Source organism: Helianthus annuus, chromosome 13 (genome assembly GCF_002127325.2).
Source record: "Helianthus annuus cultivar XRQ/B chromosome 13, HanXRQr2.0-SUNRISE, whole genome shotgun sequence".
Classification (NCBI taxonomy): Eukaryota; Viridiplantae; Streptophyta; class Magnoliopsida; order Asterales; family Asteraceae; genus Helianthus; species Helianthus annuus.
In genome coordinates, this window is record NC_035445.2 from 41,353,052 (window position 1) to 41,358,948 (window position 5,897).

Below are 5,897 nucleotides of genomic sequence, written 5' to 3' on the forward strand. Positions count from 1 at the left end.
TCGCTATGTTCGCTAGCGAACTTAGACGATGATCTGGTGTTGTGTCTCGAAGACTTGTGTCAGCGAAAACATCTCTTGATTTGGCAGCGAAATTAACACTCTTTTGATTTCCTTTTAATTCATTTAATTCTTTTTATTAAATATTTAATATAATTGTGTATATTCCTTGTAAATTCCATTCTCTGTATAGTTCATCGAGTAATTATCCACTCTAAATTGCCTCGTTTTCCGTGTAATGTGCAGTATGGTGAAGAATCTGGAATGGGATAAAACGCTTAAGCACAATCAAAGCATAAATCTAGATGAAGTGCCTACTGATTTTGAAGATGTAACCAGATGGGTGCGTACCAGCAGGATTGGACACGCTGTGGAGACATCTGTTACAGTCTACCCCATACACATTCAAGACTTCTGGCAAAACGTGAAGCTAGAATCCATCAACAACAAACCAGGGATAGTATCAACCGTTCGCAACAAGAGAGTGGAAGTGACTGAAGACAGGATTCGCCGAGTTTTAAAGTTCCAAGACAGTGATCAGGATCCGTTAAGTCTAAGTCAAGATGATATCCTCAATGGTTTTACAGGAATGGGGTATGCTGGAGACTTCCGCAATAAGAAAGAAATCAAGAGAGGTGGACTCACCCGAGATTGGAGATTCATTGTTCATGTGATCTCTATGAGTCTAGCTCATCGAAAAGGTGGATATGATGGATTGAACCTGGAATGGTCGGCGGCCATGTTGAATTTATGCCTAAATCAGAATTTCAACTTCTCGGGCTTAATATTCAACTACATGCGTGAAAATGCAAACGGAGCTACGTGGGCGATGTACCCTAGATTCATTCAAATGCTTATCAACGATCAACACAAGGATCTCCCGAATGATGGAAATGTTTACAAGTTTCATGTCCCTACCAGCCGACAGTATACTGAAATAAAGACCAATGAATGGGTGTTGCTGCATGATTGGATGTACCGAGCAGAAAGAATACCAATTGTCAAGGCAGCTTATCAGAAGTACAAAGAGGGAGTACGAGAAAAACAGCAGAAAGCTGCTCAGGCTCAAGCCGAAGCAGCTGCAAGAGAAGAACGAAGTAAAGGGAAAAGAAAAGAAAAACAACCTGCTGAAGGGGAACCGCCCAAGAAGAAAAAGACAACAGAAAGCTCTGAACGTTTCATGGGTGCAAGCATAAGGGCAGCTGAATCTGAAGAGCAGCACCGCCAACACATCAAAGATCTGAAAGCAATTCACGCTCTGCAAGAAAAGGAGAAAAGAGAGAAGAGTTTAAAGCGTAAAGAAATATCTCCCACAGAAAGGCCCGAAACGATACCTGAAGAAATTCAAACAATGAATGAATTTGTTGACGCCATACTTGTTGATCCCGATGAAGTCCAAGCAAGTCAAGGCCCATCAAATGTGTCTCCAATAAAGCCTACAAGGATTTCAAGGCCTCCGGTTCCTCCGCAAAGGGTTCGCCCCTTCCAAGACCTGTACGAGAAATTAATCAAAGACCCCGGGCCTTCAGTGGCAAAAGAAATCTGCTTATTGAAAAATCAAGTGAATGATACCAACATCCTCAGGGAAAAGCTTAAAGACCAGAGGAAGAAAAACAAAGATATGACTGCGTACATGGCTAAGCAGTCCAAATTTATCAGATTCCAGTAAGCAGGGCTGGAGAAAATGTACAGGATGATGCGAGGGATGTGTGAGAAAATGAAAATCGAGCCAATGTTCACGTTTGACGAAATCTTTGACTTCGATGCTTTTATTGAAGAAGAAACTTCTCGAAAAGAAAAAGAAGCTGAAGCAAAGAAGAGGCGGTTAGAGTCAGTTGACAAAGTATCGGAAGGTGATGAAAGTGAGGAAGAAGCGATAGATCGGGACGATATGCCATCAAAGTTCCTTGAATGGGGGCTTGAGGATGAAGTTCTATACGAGCAAGCAAATGGAAAAACATTCGCTCCCGAGCACCCGGAATGGTTCAAAAAGGAAAGAGAACGACTTCCTGATTTTCATCAAGTTATCAAAGTTGAAAAATCTGAGGCTACCGATAAGATTATCAGTTGGAAGTACGATAATCTTAGAGGAATGTTCGTGGTAAAAAGACGCGGTGGAGTAATTCAGTACTTTGAAACTGGATTTGATCTATTCACACTTCCGCGATGGGATCTCAGGGAACTTGGGCGTCTAGACTTACTTAATCACGAAGAAAGAGGAATAGGAAGGGACTTTGAACGTATAATTGCTAAGGAATGTAACAAGGGATTCCAAAATCACGCTCCTCAGCGACCAAGGCGCAGAGTGTCCAAAACAACCATCGATCCAGTTACTGGAAAAGGGAAGGTGACGTGGGTAATCAACCCAGCTAAAGTTGTCACTCGGATCAAACTTCCAGAAGAAGCTCTTGTCGCTCTCACAAACTTCAAGAAATGGTTCTATGACAGTAAGACCGGTGAAGCTGTTATAAGATCAAATGAGAATGAAGATATCCGTATTCTGGATCCAATGGATGTCTTCATGTTTGGGCTCTCTGATCTGACAATACTAAACGCCAACCGTATAAACGTGGGAGCAGGAAATGCTAATTTGGAGGAGGCGGCGTTATTTTCAAGAGCCGTGGAGCGAGCATGGAGGCTAAAAAGAGATATGCTGGATATGGTTGACAGAATGGAGAAGAGAAAAGAAAAGGATGCAAAGAAACAGGAAGCAAGAAAGAAAAAGAAACATGAAAGAAAGAAGGGCGGATCTTCTGCTTATACTGCTGATCCAACCACCACAACCTCACAAACAACACCAACACCTCCGGCCTCATCCACATATGAGGCCACTAAGGAGGACCAACCAACGTGTGAAGCTAATGTTACTCAAGAAACTCCGGAAGCACCGACCGAGACCGTGGCACCACCAGAAACAATAGTTATCGAAGAAAATTCATCAGAGCCCGAGAAGCAAGCTACTGAGAATCCAGCGGCAACTACCGAAGAATGAAAAGACAAGTATGCAACGATCTAGGGGGGATATTGTTAGAGCTTATGAGATCGTTGATACTTGTGCTGGATTAGTTTAATAGTAGTTTGTAGCTATTTTGAATGTATAGGGGCTTATTTTGTAATTCTCTAGAATTAGTAATCCTGACTTGGTGTAGTTAAGGTTCCAGCAAATTTATAAATTTGCTGGCAAGTCAGGAGTTCACTATAAATACCCCAAGCATTGTAACTTAGCCAAGCTTTTGGCTCTTTGATGAATATTAGTGTTGTTACCTTCTCTTGTTGATCTAGTGCTCAAATCTGATATCCAAGGTTGTTTATTGTTATATCTTATTGTTTGGATTCAATACAACACTTGTTGTATTCATTAATCCATTAGCTTCACCTTCATCTTTGTTTCTTCTTGACTTTACATAACTCAAACACCTAATCAATAGGTGTTGTGGGTTAAAACAACCAACCACTGTGATCCGGATACGTTTTGGGATCTACACCTGCCACCACCTCCACCACCACATCCCTGCCACCACCTCCACCACCACATCCCTGCCCGTAGAGAGAGAGGGAAAGACCGTAGAGAGAGAGAGAGAGAGAAAGAAGAGAGAGATCGGTGAGAGAGATACCGTAGAGAGAGTGAGAGAGATACCGTAGAGAGAGAGAGATCGGTGGTGGTGGTGGTTGAACGACAAAATCGAACCAATAACCCCAAATCGAACCAAAACCCCAAATCGAACCAAAAACCCCAAATCGAACCCAGATCGGAGATCGGTGGTGGTGGTGGTTGAAAGACGAAGGCGGTGGTGGTGGTTGAACGATGAAGATGATGGCGGTGGTGAGATGGCGGAGGTGGTGCGGTGGTGGTGGTTGAAAGACGAAGGCGGTGGTGGTGGTTGAACGACGAAGATGATGGCGGTGGTGTGATGGCGGAGGTGGTGCGGTGGTGGTGCTATGGGCGGTGGTGGTCTGCAGATTGTAGAGAGAGAGTAGAGAGAGAGAGAGTTGAGGCAGAAGTGTGTGTTGTGTGTGTGAAAAGTGGTTTTGTAGAAGAAAAAAAAAACAAACCCTCTTCTCCTTGCAGACTGCAGACATTTGGTCCACCTCTTCTCCTGCAGATGTGGTCCGCAGACTGCAGACCTTTTTCCCGCAGAAAAAACAAACAGCACCAAAAGATCAACAATCGATTAACTACTATCGAAATTAAATGATTTACTCAATCAAAAATTGTAGTAATGACTACAAATGAATGAATTTCGTAAATTCAAAATTATGAATTCTATATTCAAAGGATTGATTCCACAATTCAAAACAAACGATTCTAAAATCGTTTGCTTTAATCAACAAGATACTACAAGTTTTGTAAACATTTGGTTTAGTCAACATATGACAACCAAAAAGAATAATGGCTTTAGTCAAAAAATGACACCCATAAACAATACTTGTTTTAGCCAAGGCTCTAGAACAAAATTTGTAATCAAATTTAATGATTACAAAGTACTATCAAATGGAAAGCATCTTTTATCTACGACAAATTTTGCAATCAAATTTGATGATTACAAGGAATGAATTCAATTTCTGTCACTGTGTCAGGCGCGTCGTTTCGTCTGGTGTCACGAGAGTGAGGCCCACGCATGCGTTCTAACCGTCACAAAAGATCAAAAAAAGTTGTTGGGTTGGTGGTTTTGATATTTTTAGCATCAACGTTGGTTAGAAATAGGATTATTATTATTGGTCCCGTATCGATGGTTTTAGAAAAGTGATGGGTTGGGTGGAAGATATACAAGGGGGTTAGGGATGGAGGTTAAAGGCATGATCCTTCAGGCAAGTTTTAATGGGAGGTGATGAGTGGTCATTGCTTGCACATAAACTTGCGAGATGGGGTGTCCGCCCAGGGCATCTTTAATCTTAAACCATCTGATCCCTATTTTTTTATTACTAAAGAAAATTATTTTTGTTCATCTTGTTTTGTTTTTATTTGATTTTTTATAAATCTTTTGTTTTTATTTGATTTTTTTATAAATCTTTTGTTTAAGTATAAACAATTTATGTTCATCTACTGATCATCTGCTAACTTCGTTTGCTATCAATTTTTAAATTTTCAGGAACCGGATGGATCGTACTCAGTGGACTCGTTAGATGGTTCAACTTCAACTAGTAGCCCAGAAAAAAAACTAAACAAAAGAGAGGGTTTCTAATAAGCGGATCCAAACCAGAAAAAGGAAAGTTGGTTTGTTGTATCGCGAGCAACAAGTTGTATAGAACTTTGAGAACATGGTGAAGCAGAGATGTTATAGAACTTTGTTGTATCATGAGTCTTCGTGTGTAATTAAACTATCGGATACTTTTTAATATATGTAAATAATTTCATGTGAGTTAGAAATTTAGTGTCAAGGAGCTGTTTTCAAGTGTATAGAATGGAGACAGCAGATCCGCAATAATTTCTAGATAACGGTCTCTTGTTGATCTTATATGTATATATTAACAAGTTGTTGATCCAGCAAGTTGTTTGCATAATTTGGGTAGAACTGCGTTAACTGAAAGGGTAAATTGTATAGTTCAACACTTTACGCGACAATACTATTGTCATGCAACTACTTGTCAGAACCAATCCTAACATCATCCTTGTTATGATTAAAAGGACTCTATCTCAAATAGACCATTATCCAATTTCGGGTCATTTCATCAGTTGTAGACTGTTAACGATTGCTCCAATCACGAATAATCAACGATCACAACAAGCAAATGTAAGATTAAATATATTTATTTTATATTTAATCTAGTAGCCATTATAATCATTTACATTATATGGATCAAAATATATAACAATCCTATTAAATAATTAGTTGGTAATTGTTGATGGGCCTAATTACCCTTATTAACTAATTAGGGTTTCCTCCTGGGTGTATATATAA

The 5,897-nt window shown here is 40.1% G+C and overlaps 1 long non-coding RNA gene and 1 other non-coding gene across 2 annotated transcripts; both read left to right on the forward strand.

Moving 5' to 3' along the window:
• The first annotated feature begins 4,513 nt into the window (after positions 1 to 4,513).
• Positions 4,514 to 5,501, forward strand: LOC110902581. The gene is made up of 2 exons (XR_002571231.2): positions 4,514 to 4,657; positions 5,088 to 5,501. It is a non-coding gene; the product is annotated as an uncharacterized LOC110902581 (long non-coding RNA).
• On the forward strand, positions 4,819 to 4,907 carry LOC118486209. The gene has a single exon (XR_004878063.1). It is a non-coding gene; the product is annotated as a small nucleolar RNA Z279/snoR105/snoR108 (small nucleolar RNA).
• Positions 5,502 to 5,897: the final 396 nt, after the last annotated feature.